The following is a 26,574-nucleotide window of genomic DNA, read 5'->3' as shown; positions in this document are numbered from 1 at the left end:
GGTGTCCACGCTAAGTGTGAACAGATTTTTTAAAAATATGTATAACACTTTTTCCAAGATGAAATCAATTGCAATATAGCATATGCTAAAGGGCACTCTCTAGCAGGGCATTAGCAAAGTCCAAAGGCAATGTCTTAATTAACTTCCATTAATTAACTTTTTAATTATAAAAGCTACAAAGTTGTCTCAATGAGAACATCTGTTCCTTTCGGTCACCTGATATCGTAGCCGTTTTCAGAACAAAAATCCGTTCGATAGATCGCCTGCAAAAAATTCGTGAAGGAACGCCATTTTTTATTTCTTTTGTTTTATTTCTTTATTTTGTTCATTGCGCTTCTTAGAAGGCGCGTCTTTCTTTCACCCACAATGTGAGAGGGAGAAAGAGCACACTATCGCCTCTCGCGTCCTGGAAAGAGATTAAAAGGAAACAGAAAATGCAACCCTAGATAAGGCCAGTTCCGATAGAGTCACCCGATACATTTGTTTTTGCTTTGTTTGCGCAAGTCAAAGCTCATCACCGACGCATGAGGCGGCACTGTGCTCCTTCCCCCTCTCCCGTTGGGGATGAAGGAAATACGCGTCTTCTAAGAAGCGCAATGAACAAAATAAAGAAAAGATGGCGTTCCTTCACGAATTTTTTGCGGGGGATCTATCGAACGGATTTTTATTCTGAAAACGGCTACGATATCAGGTGACCGAAAGGAACAGATGTTCTCCTTGGGACAACTTTGTAGCTTTTATAATAAAAAGTTAATTAATGAAAGTTAATTAAGACATCGCCTTTGGACTTTGCTAATGCCCTGCTAGGGAGTGCCCTTCAGCATATGCTATATTGCAATTGATTTCATCTTGGAAAAAGTGTTATATATATTTTTAAAAAATCTGTTCACACTTAGCGTGGACACCCTGTATATTCACTGGCTTGCACTGTGGCATTGAGGAGTGCTCAGTCACCCTCCCAGGTGTATATCGCTCGCTGAGTGACCCCTGGTTTGCCAATCCCGAACGATTCGCAGTTACCCAGGGCTGACGAGTCGCAAACACTGCAAAATACGTGTCCTCTGGTGCTATCGCATCGTTCCATGAATATCTGTTTCTCTACGTGCACCCATAGAAGCCATCTTAATCTGTAAGTTTGAATTACAAACACGTCTAGCGTCATTTACTTAATTTTTTAATGGCTTCTTCCCCATCTTTATAATTCACGGGCTCGCACTGTGGCATTGAGGAGTGCTCAGTCACCCTCCCAGGTGTATATCGCTCGCTGAGTGACCCCTGGTTTGCCAATCCCGAACGATTCGCAGCTACCCAGGGCTGACGAGTCGCAAACACGGCAAAATACGTGTCCTCTGGTGCTGTCGCATCGTTCCATGAATATCTGTTTCTCTACGTGCACCCATAGAAGCCATCTTAATCTGTAAGTTTGAATTACAAACTCGTCTAGCGTCATTTACTTATTTTTTTAATGGCTTCTTCCCCATCTTTATAATTCACGGCCTCGCACTGTGGGATTGAGGAGTGCTCAGTCGCCCTCCCAGGTGTATATCGCTCGTTGAGTGACCCCTGGTTTGCCAATCCCGAACGATTCGCAGCTACCCAGGGCTGACGAGTCGCAAACACTGCAAAATACGTGTCCTCTGGTGCTATCGCATCGTTCCATGAATATCTGTTTCTCTACGTGCACCCATAGAAGCCATCTTAATCTGTAAGTTTGAATTACAAACACGTCTAGCGTCATTTACTTACTTTTTTAATGGCTTCTTCCCCATCTTTATAATTCACGGGCTCGCACTGTGGCATTGAGGAGTGCTCAGTCACCCTCCCAGGTGTATATCGCTCGCTGAGTGACCCCTGGTTTGCCAATCCCGAACGATTCGCAGTTACCCAGGGCTGACGAGTCGCAAACACTGCAAAATACGTGTCCTCTGGTGCTATCGCATCGTTCCATGAATATCTGTTTCTCTACGTGCACCCATAGAAGCCATCTTAATCTGTAAGTTTGAATTACAAACACGTCTAGCGTCATTTACTTATTTTTTTAATGGCTTCTTCCCCATCTTTATAATTCACGGCCTCGCACTGTGGGTTTGAGGAGTGCTCAGTCGCCCTCCCAGGTGTATATCGCTCGCTGAGTGACCCCTGGTTTGCCAATCCCGAACGATTCGCAGTTACCCAGGGCTGACGAGTCGCAAACACTGCAAAATACGTGTCCTCTGGTGCTATCGCATCGTTCCATGAATATCTGTTTCTCTACGTGCACCCATAGAAGCCATCTTAATCTGTAAGTTTGAATTACAAACACGTCTAGCGTCATTTACTTACTTTTTTAATGGCTTCTTCCCCATCTTTATAATTCACGGGCTCGCACTGTGGCATTGAGGAGTGCTCAGTCACCCTCCCAGGTGTATATCGCTCGCTGAGTGACCCCTGGTTTGCCAATCCCGAACGATTCGCAGCTACCCAGGGCTGACGAGTCGCAAACACGGCAAAATACGTGTCCTCTGGTGCTATCGCATCGTTCCATGAATATCTGTTTCTCTACGTGCACCCATAGAAGCCATCTTAATCTGTAAGTTTGAATTACAAACTCGTCTATCGTCATTTACTTATTTTTTTAATGGCTTCTTCCCCATCTTTATAATTAACTGGCTCGCACTGTGGCATTGAGGAGTGCTCAGTCGCCCTCCCAGGTGTATATCGCTCCCTGAGTGACCCCTGGTTTGCCAATCCCGAACGATTCGCAGCTAACCAGGTCTGACGAGTCGCAAACACGGCAAAATACGTGTCCTCTGGTGCTGTCGCATCGTTCCATGAGTATATATATATATATATATATATATATATATAGTTGAAATAAATGGGACACAGAAGACGAAAGTAGGGGAAGTAACAAAAAAGGGTTTATTAAAACTTAAAAATCATAAAAGTTAGGGAGGATTATGATTTTTAAGTTTTAATAAACCCTTTTTTTGTTACTTCCCCTACTTTCGTCTTCTGTCTCCCATTTATTTCAACTATAATTACGTAGCCGTCCGATCCAACTCCAACTTCTCAAGATATATATATATATATATATATATATATTGTGCCTATAAATGCCTCTTTCGACGTTTGCGCCTAAAACGTCGTTTTGTTCCCGTAAAATGCCTAAATTCATCTTTTTTCTTACCCATGCTTTTTTTCTGTCTGCGTAAAAGAACAAGGCAGGACGCGTTCGACCGACAACGTCGTGCTATGCATTCCGTCTCAAATATCATTATTTTCACCGCTGCACAAAACAACACAGATGCGGATTCATAAACCTCTCCACGGCACGCCACCCAACAAAACATGCAGAGCTAGTGGAAAACGAAACTATTGCGAGAACGATGCGTTCCATTGACGTCGGTCGTCCTGGCGCGTGGCCGCAGGACAACACATTGCCTTGTGGGCTCCGCGGACGGTCGCAGGCATTGCACAATGCCGAAAATAAAGGTGACCACGCGAAGTACGGTTAATTCGTAGATTGAGAGCTTTAGTTGTTGCACCACTGACGGAGTTATGGTGCTCTGTCAGCCTTGCGGAAAGCGAGTAAGTACAGAGTTTCCTTCCGCGCGCTCACGTTCGGCAGTTCAGTTCCGTAAGGTGTCCCTTTGTCTCAGTCAGCGATTTGCAGGTTCCGTGCGAGAAAAAAGTATCTCCTAGGGCAACATGGTGCTACAGTCACGCGCAAGTTCAACTGCACAAAAGACTTTCCGTCGACGACCCACCAAAGCTTTCTTAAAGATTGTGCTCAGGACGGAAGAAAGATTGAACTGCATGCCGATTTTGTGTACGGCACGCCTAAGAAGACACTGTCGTCCCTGGGATATCCGACGGTTATCACACCAGGACAGGCAGGACGTCCACAGGAGGGCGAAATCGGTCCTCAGGGTATCCCTCATTTGTTAAAATAGGACTCTCACATGTCCTTACGATATCCTTTTGGTTGTTCCTAGGAGGTCATTGAGGACCGATGTAAGAGATTGTGATGACACAGCAGGGACATAATCTAGCATCGTTTTATTTTACCTAATTTCTTTTTGTCAGAAACCTCACTTCTGTTTCACTGATTGATTACTGTCAATTCATATTGACAAACTGCCGCATAAAGTGTAGTACTTTCCATAACGGGAATGAGCTCGGCGATTTAAAAGGACAGAAATCTAGAAGGCGAAAAAAAGAAAATGTCTTGCCCGGAGCACAAAGACCCAGAAACCCACTTCGAAAGGTACTTTTTTTTTTTTCCGAAAAGGTTTTATTCACAGTGATTACTTAAGTGTCACACATGAAAATCAATCGCCGACTATGTACACGAGGGTGGCATGCCTATGCCTTAAAAACGACCTTTCCCCTTTGTTCCGTTTCCTTTCTCGGTGCACGTTTGCAAGCACTGAAGTTATGCCATTCTTGCTAGAAATTCCCTTCCAGAGAAAAATCAGACACTATATATTGTTTGTCATGCGACCTTCCGTAGGTTGCTGTTCGCCTCCGACACAAACCGAAGGGTGAGCTATTGAAGTTTACTTACATCTAGCAAACGCACAATACTCAAGCGACGAATTGCTTGAAGTGTCAACTCTCAAGCAATGCGAAGTATATGTTTCCTACTTCTTCTGGTTTGAGACATTCGGGTAGGACCTTCAAAGGTCAAAAGCAGTGCTACAGAATCACGCTTTTCTGTCTTTCCGCGGTAAATGCTACAGGTATCATTGACAGACACCTTTTTGGAGGGAAAGAAATTTTACGTAGGACCGCCCTCTCTTCTGACGAATGTCATTGAGCTCCTGGGATCGCCCCAGAAGGCAAAACAAATGTGTCACTCGATATTTGCAGTCTTTGCAGGAAAATTGAACATGCATGGTGGCATTTCTCATCCCGAGAGCTACCTACCGGGACTGGCACTGGATGTACCTGAATGACACTTCACGGACAATCCGCGAGTGTCATCCTCAGGACAATCTGGGAATACATATCGAAGGACGAGGCTGACACTGTGAGACACTGTGAGGATGTCCTGGGGACCGTCTGTGTTCTTGGGGACTTGTCGCAGCAAACATACCGTAGGCGAAGCTCGAGAACCCCGTCTTCAAGCCCTTCTTGGAGAAGTACTGCAAGACGAAAATTCCGTCCCAGTCGACGCCGCGAAAAGGTTATTTGGGCTCCACGTACGAAGGAGTACTGAGTGCCATTCGTTCTGAAATAGGAGAGTCCTGCATCTGGATGGGGTGGACGAGACGACGGATGCAAATGGGCGACATATAGCCCAAAATTATGTTTGGAAAATTAAATCTGGATCAACGCAATCGCCCCAATTTGATATCCTGCAAGCCACTGGAAAAGACAAACGGCGACACGGTGGCTTACTTTGTCAGCGATTGCACGAAAGTTTTGAAACCAGCTGGAGTTAAGGATGACAAAGTGTGGCTTCACTACACTGATGCTGCAGCATACATGCCGCAACATTGCTGAAGGTGTTCTATCCCAGAATGATTCACGTCGCCTGTCTCGCGCACGCTTTGCATCGTGTTGCAGAAGAAATCAGGAACAATTTCACAGACGTGAATAAACTGTTCTCACCCGTAAAGAAGGCGTTTCTGAAGGCTCCTGCAAGGATGAAGGCCTTCAAAGGCAGACTGCCTGACCCCCGCTTGCCCCCGAACCGATTTTGACGCGATGGTGCACGCGGCTGCGAGCGGTTGAGTACTTCCACGCGAACTTTGATAGACTTTGCGCGGTTATACAGCAGTTCGCGAGGGAAGAGGCCAATAATGTGAAACGCGCCCAAGACATCTTAGAGTTGACCAAGATCCCTGAGCTGGCGTACATTTCAGCTAACTACGCTTTCATCGCCGGCAGCATTACGCGTCTGGAGGCATCCTGGCAAGGTTTGTGCGATGCCCCTGGTATAGCGTCTGCCGCACGAAACCGAATCGACACCGCACCGGGCCAGTAAGTCCTGTGAAGGATATAATTGCTCAAAAACTAAAGTATGTACTCGACAGAAACCTGGGATTTAAAACTTTACTGTCAGTGGCTGCCGTACTAGCTAGAACTGGGTCAGTCATACCAGACGACGTTCGTCCTAGGGACATTGCAGCATTTAAGTTTGCGCCGCTAATGTCGGTGGATGTGGAACGCACCCTTTTCGGCCTATAATCTAGCACTTGGCGACAAGCGCCGGAGCTTTATGCCGACGAATCTGAAAATGGTGTTTGTGTCGTACTGCTTCTACAGCTATACACCTGATAAATGCTTTTTATCGTTTAACTGTTCTGCGAACATTCCTTACTTGACTCAGTCAGCCTCACTTCTTACCTTTAGATAAATAAAGTTCATACTCAATAAAGTTGAACGCTGTTGAAATGTCTGTACCGGAAGCGCAATTAGAGGGGACCTTCGCCTCACCATTGAGCCAAAGGGCGACAGACTGAATTTTATTGAGCCTAAAATGGGACTTCCTGCCTATTATAGGCGCCTAAAATTGACTTTTTTAGTGCCTAAACATCCGACGTCTAGTGAAATCATTGGACCTGCCTTCCTCATAGTTTCAGTAGGTCCGTTTTGTCGTGTAATTTGATGCTGAATTGTGCAAGTCTGAAAAATCTGCCAAGAGCAGCATTCAGGGACACCCACTCTGAAACCCGGCTTGACCTGATAGTACAGGACTACGCAAGGAAGCTAAGTTTACAGGGTGGTGGGTGAGTACGTGAGGAGGAACAGATCTGGGCAGGGAGAGGAGGACATATCTGAGGCGAACAATTCCCTTTTCGCGCCCCGACCTGATAACAACACCGATAACACGCCCGGGAGCATTCACGTAAGATAAAGAATAAGACGTGATGTATAACTGTGGCAACGAGCCTGAGACTTTCCAGATATCGGGATATTGCCGGATGAAATTGGCAGGTTGGCGCCTGTGATAGCCTTCTGGACGACAAATTGACTAAATGCGAGTTCTAAAAGTGCAGCAAGGACAGCAGCTACGGTCCGCAGACGATACACAGACTACGTAATTTTATGATGATACCGTCAGCATCAAATTGGTATCAAGAGTTATTACGCGCTAAAATAGAGGAAACTGACAAATTGGCGCCAGTGAGTGCCACTTGGGCGACGATTTGCCAAAATGTCTGAAGTATATAAATAGGGCTGATTGGTGTAAATCCACAAGCGACCAAAGAACAAACACGAAACAACAACAGAGCGACTTGTGTGTGATCTTGTCTCCTGTTTGTTCTTTGGTCGCAGGAAAATGAACGATTTGACCAAACGCTACTTCGCAGGCTCTAGCAAGGGAACCAGGTATGGGCCGCGGACTTATAGCTATTAAGCATGAATATACAGACTACGTAATTAAGTGATGGCATCTTCGATATCACGTTTATATCCAGAGTTATTACTAAATGAAATGGAAGATATGGACAATTTGGCGCCTGCGAGTGCTGTGGCGATGCGAGTGGCAATGATTTGATCAAACGCGACTTCTTTGGACCAGAGATTTTGGAGCAGAACTAAATATCAGATTTGGAGATAACGCTAAACAAGTGCTACGCGCCCTCGAGTACATTATTTATTTCTCGCCTAAGATGAAGCAATGCTTAGATCAGGGCAATCGGGGCTCTCACACACGCGGGCCGCATGTGCATGACTTGCAGTCAGCTTTTCTGTGTCCCGAGGGCTCTTGACCACTAAATACAATAAAGCTGCCCTCCCAACACACACACACGCACACACCAACAACGAAGAATTCGGAATGAAACCAGGTTTTCAGGCATTGTTTTTACCCTTGCTTGATGTAGTGCTGCTCCTGTCGACGTTAGCAAGTACATTCACATTCCAGCAGTTCTTGTGACTCATGAACCTCAACAAGTAGTTATAGCGATCTGGTGTGAACGTGCATTTTGATAAACTACACTGTAAGTAATATGATAATTGAGAAGTAATAGTGGAGACAAGTGCAGAGAATGACATCATCTTAATTATTACACTAAGATTATGGGCTTACAGCATAGCAGTAGCCTCTCCGGATATCATGCGCGAAAAACTATATGCGGAGCACAGAGAGGCGCAGAGAGAAAAAAAAGAAAAAAAAAACAGATGGAGTAGTTATGTACGAGGGTCATTGTGTGAAAATTTTTAATTATTTCTCTTTCCCTGTTTTTTTTTCTTTTTCACGTTGAAAATGCAAGCAAAATCAACAATACAGTTTGTAAACCGACAATTTCAGTGCTCCTGAACGTTGGGATAATCGTTCGTGAAGAACTATGTACGAAGAACTTGCAACGCCTTTCAAATTTTCAATGTCTCATTTGGAAAAGAAGCTCATTTGTTTCTGTTGGTGTGTCAAGTGAAGTTTTTCATTGACGAATTGTATATGCGAATGCCTAATAACTATAGCGCTCAGCTGTTTACGCTAAGGTACTTTGCTATAATTGCGGTCCTGTCCAGGGTCATTACCCCCACCCCCCAGGGAGGTGCACACTCCCCCTGAATTTTTCCAACCACTCCCCTGTAATTCATGAGATTTCCCGATGCAGCTTGGACACCAATGCATACACCCATAGATATGTATCCATATAGCTATTCCACCCTATGGTTCGTTCCACTGGAAATCACGCAGACATCTTATCACGCCGGGTACCGCATCTTGGCTTCTATGCGCATTGATGATAGTGCCAGCCGCAACAACAATGACAAAGAAGAAATTGTCGTCCCTCTTCGCTGCTGATACGAGTTGCGCAACCGACTAAAAGCTGATACTTTCCGTTTGAATTCAGCATGAGAGAGCCCGATATGGCAAGGAAAAAAAACTTGCCAAGATACGGGGCACAAAAGTGAACTTGCACGGCAAATCGCCGGCAGTCCGAACATTTACACAGCAAGACACCTACGAGCACTGGTGCTAAAGTATGAGGAAAAGACATCATAGATGAAAATACATATCCGTTACGAAGCCGTTTGAATTTCACTGTTCATGGTAATCAACCAATTTTTCTCGAAGTGCAGCACGCATAAAGAAGTCCATGATTCGCTTACACGTCGACCTGCAAGAAATGACCCATAGTATCCTTCTGAAACATTGCATCACTTGCCAACTTCTTTGAGAAAAGTAAGAAGTAACCTTTCTGCAACCCCGATGATGGCAGGGGCAACCAAGGAATACACCACAAAGCGTCGCTGGTGTATTCTGCATACCGAAGCCATTATCAACGACTTATACTAGGCCCTTGTACTGGGATTTTAACAGTGACGACCACAAAATTTGGAAAAGGCGCCGGCAGAGCCCTCTAAAACGGGCAAAACCCTTTGTATCATGGTGCCAAAGGCATATTTGAGACGGCTTATGCTATTGCCCTTCCCAATGGGATTGTAACGCAGGCGACCGCAAAATCCGTAAAAGACCGCAGCAGAGCCCTTTAGAACGGGCGAAACCTCTTTAATCATGGTTCCAAACAGATATTATCAACGGCTTATGATGCTCAGCAGAGTCCTTTAAAACGAACGAAACCCCTTGTATCGTGGTACCAAAGGCATATTCATGACGGCTTATGATATGCCTTTCTACCGGAATTGCGCAAGAGGGGACCGCAAAATTTGGATACGGCGGCAGCAAGGCCTTTTAAAACGGGCGATACTCCCTGTATCATGGAGCGTGCGAAAGAAAGTTATCAGTGGCTTGTGCAATGCTATTCTGCTGGAGTTATAACACAGGCGATTGCCAAATTCGGAAAACATTGTAGCAGAGCCCTCTTAAACGAGCAAAACCCCTTGTGTCATGCTGCCAAAGACATATTATCAACAACTTATACTATGTCATTCTACCGAGATCATAACACAGGCGACCACAAATATCGGAAAGGATGCAGCATAGCCCTTCAGAACGGGCGAGCGCTCATGATCTCAGTTGTCTCGCGACGTAAACACCCAGAACGGGCGAGACCCCTTGGATCATGCTGCCGATGACATGTCATCAATGGCTTGTGCTATGCCCTTCTACTGGGATTGTAACAGAGACTACCGCAAAATACGGAAAATGTGGCAGCAGAGACCTTTAAAACGGTCGATACCCCTTGTATCATAGTTCCAAAGTCACTGGAATTGAAACGAATGCGACCGCAAACTCCATAAAAGGCTACAGCATAGCCTTTTAAAACGGACAAAAACCCCTTTAATCATGGTGGCAGACACACATATAAAGACGCCACGGCTTATGTTATGCCCCTCTCCTGTGATTGCATCGGAAACCACCGCAAAATTTGGAAAAGGCGGCAGCAAGGCCCTTTACAATGACTTAAATGATATGTATCATGGTGCCAAAAACATACTATGAACGGCTTGTACTGGGATTGTAACAGAGGCTACCGCAACGTTCGGCAGCAGATCGAGCCCTTTAAAACGTGCGAAGCCCCTTTAATCCTGGTGCAAGGGCGTACATCTAGAGGTCGCGTTTGAAGAAACTGCTTCCAAAACGGCACTCGCTAAGCAAAAAGCGTCCTAAGCTGATTTTGTAGTATGTATATGTGCAAGTAAGATCACGGGGTTTAAACCCCGTATCTTATTCTCCTGTTGCACCCTGAGAGGTCGCGTTTGACAAAATGACTTCCAAACCGGCACTCGAAATGGACAAAAGGCCGATTTCGTCAACTTCGGGGCTTAATATCATTTGATATAAAAATAATATTAAGGATGTCCTAAGTTAATTTTGTAGTATGTATATCTGAAAGTAAGATCACGGGGTTTGAACCCCGTATCTTGTTCTCCTGTTGCACCCAGAGAGGTCGCGTTTGACAAAATCGCTTCCAAAACGGCACTCGAAATGATCAAGTGGCCAATTTCGTCAACTTTGGGGCTTAATATCATTGGACATAACAATAATATTAAAAATAACCTAAACTAATTTTGTAATATGTATATGTGAAAGTAAAATCACGGTGTTTAAACCCCGTACGTTGTTCCCCTGTTGCACCCTGAGAGGTCGCGTTTGACAAAATCGCTTCCAAACCGGCACTGGAAATTGCCAAATTGGCAATTTTGTCAACTTCGAGGCTTAATATGATTTGATATAAAAATAATATTAAAGATGTCCTAAACCAGTTTTGTAATATGTATATGTGAAAGTAAGATCAAGGTGTTTAAACCCCGTAAGTTGTTCCCCTGTTGCACCCTGAGTGGTCGGGTTTGACAAAATGGCTTCCAAAACGGCACTCGAAATGATCAAGTGGCCAATTTCGTCAACTTTGAGGCTCAATAGGATTTGATATAAAAATAATATTAAAGATGTCCTAAACTAATTTTGTAATATGTATATGTGAAAGTAAGATCACGGTGTTTAAACCCCGCACGTTGTTCCCCTGTTGCACCCTGAGTGGTCGGGTTTGACAAAATGGCTTCCAAACCGGCACTTGAAATGGCCAAACGGCCAATTTCGTCAACTTCGGGGCTTAATATCATTTGATATAAAAATAATATTAAAGATGTCCTAACCTGATTTTGTTGTATGTATATGTGAAAGTAAGATCACGGGGTTTAAACCCCGTATCTTGTTCCCCTGTCGCACCTTGAGAGGTCGCGTTTGACAAAATCGCTTCCAAATCGGCACTCGAAATGGCCAAATGAACAATTTAGTCAACTTCGGGGCTTAATATCATTTGATATAAAAATAATAAAGGATGTCCTAAGCTGATTTTGTAGTATGTATATATGAAAGTAAGATCACGGGGTTTGAACCCCATACCTTGTTTCCCTGTTGCACCCTGAGAGGTCGGGTTTGACAAAATCGCTTCCAAACCGGCATCCCAAATGGCCAAATTGCCAATTTCGTCACCTTCGGGGCTTAATATCATTTGATATAAAAATAATATTAAAGATGTCCTAAGCTGATTTTGTTGTATGTATATGTGAAAGTAAGATCACGGGGTTTAAACCCCGTATCTTGTTCCCCTGTTGCACCCTGAGAGGTCGCGTTTGACAAAATCGCTTCCAAATCTGCACTCGAAATGGCCAAATGAACAATTTAGTCAACATCGGGGCTTAATATCATTTGATAGAAAAATAATATTAAGGATGTCCTAAGCTGCGTTTGTAGTCTGTATATGTGAAAGTAAGATCACTGGGTTTGAACCCCATATCTTGTTCCCCTGTTGCACCCTGAGAGGTCGGGTTTGACAAAATCGCTTCCAAACCGGCACTCGAAATGGCCAAATGAACAATTTTGTCGACTTTGGGGCTTAATATCATTTGATATAAAAATAATATTAAGGATGTCCTAAGCTGATTTTGTAGTGTGTATATCTGAAAGTAAGATCACGGGGTTTGAACCCCGTGTCTTGTTCTCCTGTTGCACCCTGAGAGGTCGCGTTTGACAAAATCGCTTCCAAAACGGCAGTCGAAATGATCAAGTGGCCAATTTCGTCAACTTTGGGGCTTAATATCATTTGATATAAAAATAATATTGAACATGTCCTAAGCTGATTTTGTAGTATGTATATGCGAAAGTAAGATCACGGGGTTTGAACCCCGTATCTTGTTCCCCTGTTGCACCCTGAGAGGTCGCGTTTGACAAAATCGCTTCCAAAACGGCATCGAAATGGCTAAGTGGCCAATTTCATCACCTTCGGGGCTTAATATGATTGGATATAGCAATAATATTAAATATGTCCTAATCTAATTTTGTAATATGTATATGTGAAAGTAAGATCACGGGGTTAGAACTCGGTATCTTCCCCTGTTGCTCCCTGAGAGGTCGCGTTTGACAAAATCGCTTCCAAGATGGCCAAATGGTGAATTCCATCAAGTTCGGGGCTTAATATTCTTTGATATAACGATGATAATAAAGTTATCCTAAGCTGATTATGTAATATGTATATGTGAAAGTAAGATCACGAAGTTTGAACCCCTACCTTGTTCTCCTGTTGCACCCTGAAAGGTTGCGCTTGACAAAATCACTTCCAAAACGGCACTCGATCAGTGGCACGGCACAGTTGGATCAAGTTGTATAGTTTAATATAAAAGCGATATAAAATACAAAACGGTATCGTCTGTATACTACTCACTCAAAATAAAGTTGTCTGTTCTGTCAGCCACTTCGAGTTCTGGAAAAAATGACCGTTCTGATTTCGAACTCCTTCAGACCGGCCGTACAGTCTCAGCGCATGCGTATTACGATAATACTGGGACTTAGTCCGTCGAGCGCCTCGGAGGGACACCCTGTCTGAGTCGCAACTTTGAAGGCCCTGGGTGCATCAGGATTAACACTCACACATCGTGCCGTGGTTGGTATGTGGCCTGGAGGACGTACTGAAGGAAAATAGGCGATGACAGTTCCAAAATTTGACTGCCTTTGTCGAAAAATCGTAGTCTAAACATGGGCGCTGTGCAAAAATCCACGGAATCCCCATAGGCGCAATGCATTAAAATTCATTTGGCCAGGGTGCACTAGGCTCATATTCTGCTGGCGCCTTTCATGTCTCCAGGGGTTCTTTACATGGTGTTCTTCTCTATTAGACGATGACATCTTAAAAATTTTATTCTGTTTTGCTGTTAATTGGCATAAACGCTGTCTCCCATTGAATTCACATCCTGTAAGGCCGCTTCCCGCATAGCGGCTGAGTATAGTGACGGAGTGCGCCGACGGGAGGGTGACCGCCAATTTTGGGATTGGGTATAACTTGGAATCAATTTACGTTGTTATGCAGGCTTTGTTATGCTCTGATGGTGGTGGTGGTGCTGGTGAAAGTGTTCGCCGTTGTCGGCCTCACATTAGTGGGCAACGTCACGACTGGTGCCCTGGGGGAATGTGCGTACTGGGCCGACTCCTAGGGGAACTGTGCCGACATATGTCTGAAAGCGTCTGAGGAAAACCCGGGAAAAACCCAGACAGCACAGTCGGCACCGGGATTCGATCCCGGGTACCTCCCAGTCTCGACGTGACATGGCCAGCGGGCTAAGCACTGAGCCACGCGAGCTGGTTATGTTCTGATATGTTTAACAGCGGCGCAGCATACGCGAATTGTAGGTCTCGTTATTTTTTTTTCTTCTTGTCAACCGTTTGGGAGGATTTCAGGGTGCGCGAGCCATGAAAATATGAAAAAATTAGATGGGAAGCGCTATTGTATCGCAACAGACACAGCTAATTCATTGAGGCACTTCCTTTCTTCTTCTGTATCATCCCGTAAGACATGACACACTACAGGAGCGTAATAACAAACTATTCGTATATTCGCTGGTTTCTTTTAACGCATTTTGGGGTCTCGGTGTACGCGTCGCGTTACACTGCTACCCCACGTTTTTTTCTTATTCTATCGCGACGCTGGTTCAATAGGGAGATTTAGAAGGATAGTAGGACTAGGAAGGATTTAGCAGATTGGAAGGTCTTTATAATAACGGTCCCGAAGATATGATACGCCAAGCACGTGATTCCATTGACGTGGCTCATATCACGTAGCTCGTCTTGGACTTGACAACTTGACTTTATAGTATTCGCCTCTCCAACTCTCTGTAGAGGCGCTCGCGTCGTGTTTCAGATAGCTGATAAAAGAATGATTGCCGATGAATAAATCATCCTGCTTCATGCTTTCTCCCACGAGACAGGCTTCAAAAATTGTACATATAACTCGCGTGTCCTTTCCCGCTGTCCTCGTTCTTTTCGTTCACGCCGCTCCTGGGATAGTATCTTTTTTCTCTATTCTTCCGCGCAGTATTTTTGCACTGCGGAATTGAGCAGTGCTGTTGCAGTTTGAGTACTGTAAGCCGGGAAACTCCATTGCACACGATGGGAAGTTGCGGCGAAACATACCGCTCGTCTGCTGCTACTAAATTCATTGAGTGCTTCTGCTGAGGTCCGCTAGGTGGCGAGCAGCCAGTTGGAGAGGCGAATTGGTTTTGTAGATCGCTTCCGATGTGCTAAAACTCCCTAGTGCTGGATTGCTGAGCTCAAGATCGCTGGTTCGACCCCGGCCGAGGGCGGTAGCAATGTAGGGGAGGTAAACATTGCTTCCAGCACCGTGTGTCGGAGATCTCCGGCGCACGTCACAAGAACCCCAGGTGGTCCAAATCATCCGCAGTCGTGCCCTGTGGCACGTGCAACATGTCGCCACACTGCGCAGACAAACCTTACGTGTAACGTCACGGTACCATTACCCTAATGTGTGCCTCTTTTTGAAGATTTCAAGATTTCTTTTATTAGTGTCAGGCGAAGAATACAAGATGCGATTGCATCGTGAAGGAGAGCCCTGTGGATTCCGAGTTAGCGCTACGAAGCAATCATGGGTATGAGCGGCGTACAGATGCGCACAGATGGAGAAAGGACAGCAGGAATGAGTGGGGGACAGGGGGGTTGGTGTACGTCCTGGGCCGGCTTCAGGGGAAACTGTGCCGACATTCGTCTGGAAACTCTGCTGGAAAACCCGAAGAAAACCTCAGACAGCGCAGCCGGTGGTAGGGTTCGAGCTTACCACTTCCTAAGCTACCGCACGACATTTGCTGCGACCAACGCGCAGACGCTCTTACCCACTCTGTCACGTCGCGCTCAATGTCTGCACAGCGGGTCTCACGTGATGTCGTCCACGTCGTCTCCGAACACGGCCGCCGCGGAATAGACCTTTCTAGAAAAGCAAGCGCCACCTGTGGCACGCAAGGACTCATGGGGACTTATTGCGTCCTAGAGCATTAGGAAACGATCAGAGGTTCCGAAGACGACCAGAGGTTCCGCCCAGATGTTCAGAAATGCGCACCAAAGAGTACAGTGACTCCAACAAGAAATGAACGCGTTAGCGGGCGGGACCTGCAGGAGGCCCATGGCAGCCTATATGGTCTGGTTTGCCGTTGCGCCGCACACAAATCTACATGTTTGACCTTCGTCTGCTACAATGCTACCGCATTTCTTACGCCTTTGGCAGTGCGCCAAAGAGTACAGTGAGTTTTCTCTGTTCTTTTTTACTTTACTGTGTAGTTCATATTCCTCACGCGTACGTACGCTTTAAGACCTCGTAAAAACGACAGCGGGCAAGATTTGAAGCCGAATGACCCTGGTTGAAACCTGCCATATAAGCCGAAATGCATATCGACCCCCAACTTACAAGCTACGAATAAAAAAAATGAAATGAAAGTTTGAAAAAATGAAAAGAAAGAAGAGTTCTTATACCGAAGAAAGCAAAGCTAATTTGGCAACAATTTTGACAGAGAATGCTGTTGTACAGACAGCAATGCAAAGCACCGCAAAAGAGTGCCATTTTCCAATGGAATACGAAGCACTATCACACTAAATGGCCGCACTAATATCAGAACTAAAAATACCCTAGTCGGGGTCGAAGTACTTGTCTCGATACACTGTGCTCCGAAGTTGGCTCATAGCCGATGATAGGGTGCTACGAAACCAATCTAAATCCAATCTGAGACGAAGCCAGATCCGCTCCGCCTGATGATGCGCTCACCACTCATTGCGTGCTACAAAACTAATCCAAGTCCAATCTGAGCCATATCTGAACCGCTGCACCCGCAGCTGGAATTAGCAAGAACATTTCACGATCAGTTTAACACTTTCCTGATCGCCGCAAAAATGGGCTTTCTTGTGTCGTTTGACAAATACATTTTTCTTGGCTGGCAGTATCACTTCAAAACATGTTGCTATATAGGAAAATGCAGCCAAATGGGTGCCCTATCGAATGATGTAAGTTTCAGAAACATCATCACAGTTTCATCTCTCGAGTTGCTTCATCCTACGCGCATCTCCACCACTGCCTATTTGACTTGGCTCCGTCCATACTTCATGAATTGCATGTATCACTCTGTGTGCCATACCTGTATCTTTCCGGCCACCAGAGTGAAATATGAATAAAACTATCGGAGAGTCTTCCGGTTGCACTTACTCGCAATGATACATGGGAGAGTGCACCTTTGCTGCCCAACAGTATCTTTCATCTTCGTGATCTTTTTCTTTCTTTTTTTATTCAGCCAATGCACGCGTGGGCATAACGGCTATCCTCTTTCCTTTGATACTATCTTCGCCTCGTCTTTCTCGTTGGGTGCACTTACTGCCGCTTAGCAAGAATGAACGCACAAGAAACATGTAGGTGAAGTAGAAAGCCTGTACCGGACGCTTCAGTGATGGTAATCGAGTAGGATGTTACTCGTACTTGCACAGCCGAGCACAGTAGGCAGTGTAAATTATTTAGTGTATTTCACGTCTACGTGTAAAGTCTTTCGATGAATTCGCTGGCGTGTCGAATGTTTTCTTATTCGGTGTTACCGCCGCGAAGCAACTGTGGCTATGCGGAGCGTACAGATGTGCACTGATGGAGAGAGGACAGCAGGAAGGAGTGAGGGGGTAACTATGCGTCCTCGGCCGATTTCAGGGGGAACTGTGCCGACATTCATCTGGGAAGTCTTCGGGAAACCCAGGGAAAACCTCAGAAAGCACAGCCGGTGGTATAGGATTTGGATCCACCACCTACCAGTCTGAACAAGGAAATGCATTGCCGTGTTATTTTCCAACTGCCTGGTACAACGTTCATGGACAAATCCTGGGCGACCATAGAGCGCCCGCCTACTAACTTAACCTAAGAACTAACCTCAGGTTATGTCTCCAAATGAAGAAACCACCGGACCAACCATGGCGGCGTCGCCCATCATGGTGGTAGTGGTGGTACTAATGAAAGAGCTCGCCGTTGTCGGCCTCACAGAGGTTGGGAACGTCACGTACTGAAGGTACTAAACGTACGTTCAACGTAGTCGTAGTATGAAGTCAAGCAACGTCACGTACGGAACGTACCTTACGTTCTTCCGTACCTGTTCGCTGGATTCCTATCCATCTACTCTGGGGGAATGCGCGTCCTCGACCGACTTCCAAGGAAACTGTGCCGATATATGTCAGACAGCGTCTGAGGAAACCCGGCACAGCCGTCACCGGGATTCGAACCCGGGTACCTCCCAGCTCATCATCATAGTTAACAAAAAAAAATAAGTTTGTGGAATACTACTTAATTCTCAACTCAACATTTAGAACGTTTGACCACCATAGTTTTCCTGTCGCAGTTCTTCTGTTCCTCTTTGTGTTGCCGCAAAATTTCCCGTGAAAGCGAAGGGCTTGCATTAGGCTGAAGAGATGTACAGTGCTGGACAAAAGTTTACGGAACACGCTCCGGCGCATTCCTCCCTCATAGTGACACGCTAGCAGCGAATGTGACCTTACGGACTTACAAACATGTGCCCGGGTAACCCAGTCACCTGTGTGCAAGTCCGTACGGTACCATTCGATGCTAGCGTGTCACTCTGAGGAAGGAATGGGCCCCAGCGTGTTCCGTAAACTTTTGTCCAGCACTCTAGTTCTTTAGGCCTACTTCGCTACATTGCAGGCGATTGAGAACACAGGCATACGAGGCTCGCCCGCGCCCCTAGAGACGGATTACCAGCATTCCGGCTTACCAGCTTTCTTCATTACCCGCTTAACAGCATGTGTACGAAGCAGGACACAGACCCGTAAGACTTTGTCCAACGCTTGCTTTCCGGATGCCACGAAACACCTCTTGTCAAAACGCCGCATTAATTCATCGGATGCGACTCAATGTGGCTTTTACAGCTCAGTGGCGTTACCGCTTGCGGCAAGTTGAGTCTCCAAGACGCCATCACTGCGGTGATGTGGAAGATCTAGAGCCCATCCTTCTCCATTGACCGCGCTAGCACCCTTTAGGAACCATACTTTTCAATGTCTCTAAATCAGGTGGACTCTCGCACTCTCGCTATGTCAAAATTGCTTGCTACTACACAGAGTGAAAGCAGGGTTTTCACTCTACCTAAATATGTGGAAGACTCTGTGTAGCTCAACCGCTTTAACTATTTAAAAACAGATCAAAGAGCGAAATCAGCGCAACTCTCCCCTTCGTCTAATGCGTCACCAAACGTCACTCGGCTACAGCAAACGGGGCAGACGCATCTGTCTGTGAGAAACCTGCCGAACCTGTTTGCTGTGCATTGTTGCGGCTCCGTGGCTGCGGAGGGGTTTCACTTCAAAGAATAAGTGCGGCTTATAAAGAAATCTCATTTCTATTAGTGAAGGCGGCCGGAAAAGATGTACAATAATACGTTGTGGAAAGACATTTCTCGTGAATGTAGTGTAGTGGCTCTGAAAAAAAAAGAAAGAAAGAAACACTTATTCAAAACTTCAGCAACATAAGTGCCATAAGGTGCCTATTGTTGTGGGAACTAGAGGAGCGGAGCAAGCTCAATGAATAGTGCGCAACGCGTTCTGTAAGCCAGCGTTCACACGGGGCAACTTTTCCCAGCAACTCGAAGCAACTCAAACCAAAGTCTTTCGAGCAATTTCGAGTCCGCGTTCACACGCAGCAACTCGATAGCTCCACCCACAAGCAACCTTATGGCGACCGGACAATGTGGGTTCGAATCGAACTGGTGGAATCTTTTCTTTAGCTGCTGTTTATCAAATTTCAGTCAGTTTTATTGCCCCAATAGATCATTATTGCCTTCCAGAAGTGGCAACTGATATGTTTCCGTGAAGTTCGTAAAAAAAGAAAAAGTTATCTCTCAGCTGCACCTGCAGGATTTGAACCCATGAACCCACAACGAAATACACAACGCCATCGGGAGTCACGTGGCAATGCTCCCCTTTCTGATTGGCCAGTGCACGAGCAACTTCTCAAGTTTTCGGTCTGGGAGCGATTCGCAGCAACTCTGAGCAACTCGAGTTGCTGGAGGTTGCCGGCTGACAGCAACCCCAAAGTTGCTCATAGTTGCTGGAAAAAGTTGCCCCGTGTGAACGCTGCCTAATTGCTGCGCTACTATGTCGTTGTCGACATTCATAATTTAAGAAAATATATTTCAGGGTTAAATGAACATACTCCTCATGATGCATCATTGCTCTTAGATCGGCTTAGTGCCCCTCTAAATGGCTGCTCCGGAGCGAGAGTGTTTGGCACTCCGACCGTTAAAGGTCAGATATGCCGATTTTGAAGTGCCGCAGAACTGAGCGATACTCGCGCTGTGTGTTCATTACCGAACACTGAATATGTGTGCGAAATATCTTGCTCCAACTGTTCGTAGTTTTTTAGAAAACAGTTTTTTTAGTTCCCACGCCCGGTCGTCAGACCGTCGGCAAACCCTGCGCACGGGCGCACCGACGTCACTGCTCTCGGTTTATCTGTCTTTGGCTTGGCATGGACTCTTGGCTTGGCTGCTTGGCTTCTTTCGTTTCCTCCTCTGTGGATCGTACATAAGCGAACAGCTGTTATGTTGTTACTAAGTCGGAAACAAAGCATGTGAATGTTTTTTTTTGGCACAGCGTCGTTGGGAAAGTGCACTTCCTTGTTCTGACCTTGCCTTTTATGGGCTGGAGCGATATGAATCGTAAATATGCCACGGCGAAGTTGTCGAAGATGCGAGAGTGCTACGCTGTTAGAACAATTCATCGGTGCATTCAAGTGTTACCTATTATAAGCTGCCAAAAGACCAAGCAGTGCGAAGCTCTTGGCTGACAGTGGTGCCTGCTAATTTCCACTGCAAGGATTTCGTCCACGAATGTTATCATAGGTTACGCGCGACTCCAGAGGCAATTTGGAATCTCGGCACGAAATCGTCTGATGAAAATCTGAGGTGCCCGACGCATAACATTTTGAACGTGCCACGGAGGATCAAGGCAAAAAACGAGAGCAAAAAATGGTAAGTCGAGGTTCAGATATAAAAAATAGCAAGCGTAATGAATCGATTGTGCAGCTGTCCTACTGCGCTTACTCTGATATAACCACGATTAACAACACAATAGTACTATTGATAATCTAACTTCTGAATTATCACAGGTGCACGCTGAAGGCGGAAATGAAGCATGATCTGGCTTGCATCTGGTCATGAAGAAATTGCTGACACGTTAGTTGCAGTCCACCTCCACCAACAGGTATGACAATGTGATGTTATAATTTGAGTATTCATCTATGTTCAACTTTTGATGTGCACTCGCATGCAGACATTTTGACACCACTTTTAAATCTGCCCTCAAAGTTACAACCTGTGCTTCCAGGGTGGAAAACAAAGATCGCCATTCCGATTAGCTGCTATCTCCCAGTTCAAGCACTTTTGTGTCTGGACACTGGTTCCTGTGGATGGGGTGTTACAAGCTTTACTGTCTGATATAGAAGGTACGTTACATTAGTTCAGTTAATTTGTCTTTTGCACATTTTTGTTACTGTTAGTTGGATTACTGTTGGACATACAATCCTTTGACACACCGAAGCTGATGTCGCCTCTGATAACATTTTAGAATTTTCAGTGTCATGAACGTCCATTGAGGAAGGTGCTTTACTATCTGTGAATCTTCAACTGAAGAATAGCCCAGAATTCATGTTAACATTGTCTACTCTTATTAATTCACTGTCTGTTTTCTGAGAGCTAAGAAAAATGGAAGCTATTTATTTGTCACAACTTCACACTGGATACTGGTGTGGTACTGGCTTGACATGTAAGCTAAAATACCTGGATTCTACAATAATTATGTTCAACTTGGTGCATTACCGTGGGCAATGCCACATTCACTACATTTTTAGTGGGTCCGGTGCACAAATACTGTGTGCATACTGAATACATACATACTGTTCGATAGGCAAAAATACCTGAGCAGTGCTGTGTAGTCTTTTTACCCAAAGTCCATACTCTTACTGCAAAGTCACAGTACGTAGAACAGCAATGTGCAGGTATGCTGCGATAGAGATTCACAACAGAAAGAAGACTGTTGAGAGCATCTAAATTTTAATGAGACGAGACTTTCGTGCACAAGGCTGCTCTTGTCAATGTCTGACATGAAGTTACAAAATCCCAGAATACATAAAACATGTTGTAATGTAGAGAGCGAGGGGTGGTACAGACATAAAGATAATTATATAATCATATATAATAAAATAAAAAGGGGGTACGACTGCCCCCTCAACTCAACTCGACAACTCAATAACTCTACTTATTCTCTACCTTACAACATGTCATATATTCTGGAATTTTGTAACTTGATGTTAGACATCAAGAAGTACAGCCTTCTGTGCAAAAGTATTCTTTCTGTTGTGCATAATCATTATGCAGTAAATGCGACTATCCATTTCTTGTCATTAAATGCTTTTCCTTTCTTTCTTTCTTTTTTTCTGCAGTGATGAGCATCCATAAGGACACATGCCAGAAAGGGAGTCTCTTTGGGATGACAAACCCTCATCACCTCATGAGGATACAATGGTTGACGAATGGTTCTCAAGCACATCGAAGCTTCCAACAAATAATTCATGAAAAAGCCAGTCAGTGCTAGCACCAGGAATTGAACGTGGGCCATCCTGCTAGCAGTCAGAGATGTTCAGTGGTGTAGCCACGAGGGGGCTAGGGGGTCTCGAGCCCCCCCCTACCTGCCACGGACCGACCCACACAAATCGTGCAAATCCGAGAACATAATATATGGGGGGGGACCAGTCTGACGATCGCGAAAGTTCTTGCAGTTCATGGCGTCTATCTAAGAAGCATTCTTGAATGGTTTTCAAAGTATGAGCTTTTCAAAATACTTCCAATCTCGTGACACCACTTCATTGGTCATGACAGCCTATACATGTAATCGTACTGTGAACGTCTAAATCAACTATTTTCGTTCCCTTTTTTAATCCTCAGTTTGAAGTGTGCACAAGTATGTGTGTGTTGTCGACACAGGATCAGCGGGGGGGGGGGGGGTTTCGTATCGAGGCCCCCCCCTACCTTTGAGGTCGGGCTACGCCACTGGCGATGTTACATTTCAGGCGCTCATTGACTTTTGGTGAATTACTTGTTGACTTTGTCCCAAGGTGGAGCTCGCTACAGCTCATTTGCTATCTGTTAATGTTGTGGCGTGTGTTGCGTTTTTTTCTTTGTGTGTTCCAGACTCAGAACGGTTAATTTGGATCAGGTCAGGTACGTTTCATTTAGACATGGCAAACATAAAGTGGTGTTTCTCAACACAACTTAGCAGTGGTCTTCATGCATTACTGATACAGGCGTGAATAGAAACCTAGCCAGAGCAGCTGATACACAGAGAGAACATAGCCCGTGTGTGTTTGTCTTTTCCACTGCAGCCCTTGGGTTTCCTCCCTGATGGCTACACATGTCAGGGATAGGTTTCAGAACCGGTAGTTCCCGCCAAGTGTGAATTGCTTTTCAGGGGATCATCACGCTGGCAGATGAAACATATGGTTTAAATTATTTGCAGGACAGGAATTGCGCAGCTTCACACAAATACTACTACTATGACGTAAGAGTGGTTTAAAATCTATATTTTTTGTGTTCCTGACATTATCGCACAAGATGTAGTATCCACTATGATCCTTTATGTGGGGGGTATGTACAGTGCAATCAACAGATGCTATTTACAAATCTGTGTTTTCTACTGTGTTGAAATGGGGTAGTTTGTATCTGAGAGCCATAGTGAAACACAGGCCCTCGAGAAACATGGCAACACATTGCAGGGACTCTGGATGCTGCCTAAATTTCCAGAACACACAGCTCAAGGCAGCGGTTAAATAACAAGTGGTTAGAGAAATCAAAGATAGTTGCATCCGTAAGCAGTCCACTGTTGGATTTGCTTCTGTCAGAGATACGTTATCTCAAAGGGAACGCACGGACACACTCAGAATGATACTAGGGCTGCCTGTGAAATAGAATGAGGAGAGGGGAAGATATATAACCTTTTTCTTGTCTGTTATTCTATTGGTTAAATTGTCATTTTCTTAGCAGCGTATGTGTGTATATTCCAGAGTCTGCTAATAAATATATCAGTTTAGAGCTAGCAGTCGCATTGTAGATGTCTCATCCTGTCCTTGGTTGCTTGTGATTCACTATGGCCATGCTTGCTAATGCAAAAACAGAAAACAAAAAAAGACAATAGAAAAACACGGAAAGAGCGACCTAAAAAGCTGCCTGTTCTAGTGCTCACATGGAGGCAATGCAATGAGGTAACATGTTCCATTCATGAATTGTGCATAGTAGTACATATCACAACGGCAACCGATTAATCAGATTTTTCTTAAGTACTTTGTTTTTTTTTTAGCTTTGTTTGCACAGTCTATTATTGGAGCTTTATGTGATTCCCCTCTTCAGATACTTTAAGATTGCTGATGCTGTGCAGTTTGTTAATTTTGAAACTGTACTGTGCTGAGGTACAAAAACAGAATTGTCGTATCTGCATTTGAGCACATTGGAATAATTTGTAAGTACTTTACTTGTTGACATTAATATTTGCACCAGGTCACAACATTGTTGATTTATGGAAAATGTAAATAAATATATTTATTTGCTTGCCAAACAATGCACAAATGTCTTCTTTTCTAGTGAGATATTCCCTGTTCACCAGACATAAATGTGGAAAAGTTAAAGGGGCACAATGATGGTAGAGTCTAGCGTTGCTTTTTGCCACTTCACATATATGCACTGTTATTCGTGTGCACATGTAGGAATAGGAAGGTAGAGGATGCGCATAAAACATTTTGTATGCAGCCACACATATGGTTCAGAAGATTAATTAGATGATGTCCAAGCATATATAATTGTGCTTCATGTGCAATGGGTATGCTAACGGATTGCTTCCATGAAGCCTTTTTATTTATTTTTTATAAATTCTTTCTATAAATGTTATTTTTGATTTTATACAAATTTCATATTACATATTGTATACTTATATTTTTATAAATTTTATACTAAAAACTCAAGTTACACGGCCCCTGTAAGAGTGCCCTTTGCAAATGGTTTGATAACGTGTCTCGAACTGTAAAGGTAAGAGGCAATCGAGAATGCTGCAGACAAGGTTGCAACTTACATATTGCTTATCACGTCCTACATACAAAGTGCTTTGTACAATAATTCCTGAGCACGGAATTAATTCCGAGGATGGCCAGTGATGTCACCCTGGACGACAAGTCACATAATTGCCTCTAACACTTTTACACCCCATGGGCTGAGTTGTGAATTGAAAGAGCACTCTACAGAAGGATAAGGTGCACCTGATTTCTAGTATATATGCTATGCTCTAACTCTTCAGACACCACATTTCTAAAAACACAATTTCTAAGTGGCAATATGTGCTCTGGTACTTCTTTTGCGTCTGCATAGTGTGCAACCACATGGCTACTGGAGCTTTCGTGTGCATGTTTTTGTGCGACGGTGTTCATTACAAACAATATCCAGATGTTAGACATAAAATGCAGTAGTTTGTAGCGTGCCACACAACGAAGCGTGGGGGTATGATTCAAAGATAGCGTCTGGAAAATGCACAGAATCCCACAAAAAGTTTAAAATGTGATTTGTATTTCGTTTTACGTCTCTCGTCGTTACATACCATCGTCGACGCTGTTTTACATTGATAAATCGTACGTAAAACTTGTCCCATAGTAGTATGCGGTTTCTCAAATACACAGCACAATTTTTTCCTGCAGGAATAAAACGCTGTCGGCATTTTCTTGCTAACACGGCTGTCGAAACGTCAGTCTCTACAATGGGCAAGTGCTGTAAAGGGGCTAACGCAGACGAGACTTGATACAAATTGTACATGCTCACAAAACACAAACGACGAATTCCAGTCACAACATCGCACACAGGTTGGTTCGCGAATGAGTTCGCAGCTGCTGCACTGTTTACTTATCGCGGAACGGTGGAACCCGGCTGTCCGCCATCTTCAAGCACAGATACGTGAAGCCGCGAGAAGCCGTAGCTGAAATCCACTGACAAGTACGAAGGCGCGTACACGTCACAATGCCCGTTCGGGCGCATTTACGTCATAAAAATGGCTGCGCCCATGTGTGTTTCGGAATGAATTACCTATTTTTTTGACATGGTACTGTACCGAACTGAGAGAATGAAGGTGTATTTTGGGGAGAGCTGGATGTGGGCTTTCAGAATATCACAACCGTTTCGACTATTTGGGATATCGGCATAGCTGACCTTTAAGTGGTAACGCTCCGCGGTTAGGCTTAAGCAGAGCCATTTATAGGGAGAGTTTGGCCATTTTTTGATCTTTTGCCGCCTCATGGGAGGAGCTTATTTTCGACGTCGGAGTCGTCGTTGCGCCGCCCAAAAAGCCTGAATCCGAGCGGAATCCGCTTATCAGCCATCTAGTCCGCGCCATATTGATGCTATCCGCCAGCTAGTCGACTCCTTCGTGGCCGTGTTCAATGCAGTCTACAGGAATAATCGGCTTATGACCCACTGGCGCCAGTGATAAGTGGGACTTTGTTGCCAAACAAAGAGTTCAAGGTTCGAAAGGCTTTCGAAGCAAGAAGTACGCACGTGTCTTCTCTCCTTGGATTGTAAACAACGATCAGCATCAATATGGCGTCTGCGACCTGTTGACGGCTGGATAACAATAGAGAACGACGAGGGAGGTCGTTAGCCGTGACGTCGCATGACGCGCTTTCAGTTAGGCTCCTCCCAATGGCCAAACTCTCTCTATAAACGGCTCTGGGCTTAAGTGGTTACTCCGTGTTTGGTACGCGAGCGCGCTCTTCGCGCCCCAGCTTTTGGAGGATGCACGCAAAAGGGGTATCGGGCTCCGTCACGTGATCT

General features: G+C 44.9%; 1 protein-coding gene and 1 long non-coding RNA gene across 4 annotated transcripts in view; one reads left to right on the top strand and one right to left on the bottom strand.

Annotated features, from left to right (window-relative positions):
• LOC135388268 (uncharacterized) overlaps positions 1–26,574 on the bottom strand; it is a 543,978-nt gene that overhangs the window by 201,193 nt on the left and 316,211 nt on the right. The gene's annotated exons all lie outside the window — the stretch shown is intronic.
• LOC135390012 (uncharacterized) lies at positions 20,257–22,434 on the top strand. Of its 2 annotated transcripts, XR_010421661.1 has the most exons (4): positions 20,257–20,688; positions 20,826–20,920; positions 21,044–21,161; positions 22,158–22,434. It is a non-coding gene; the product is annotated as an uncharacterized LOC135390012 (long non-coding RNA). The 2 variants fall into 2 exon arrangements; XR_010421660.1 differs by lacking the exon at positions 22,158–22,434 and having other exon boundaries at positions 20,258–20,688; positions 21,044–21,314.

The sequence above is a fragment of the Ornithodoros turicata genome, chromosome 3 (assembly GCF_037126465.1).
Source record: "Ornithodoros turicata isolate Travis chromosome 3, ASM3712646v1, whole genome shotgun sequence".
NCBI lineage: Eukaryota > Metazoa > Arthropoda > Arachnida > Ixodida > Argasidae > Ornithodoros > Ornithodoros turicata.
Note: the sequence above shows the minus strand (reverse complement) of the source record. Positions and strands in the feature narration are given on the sequence as shown.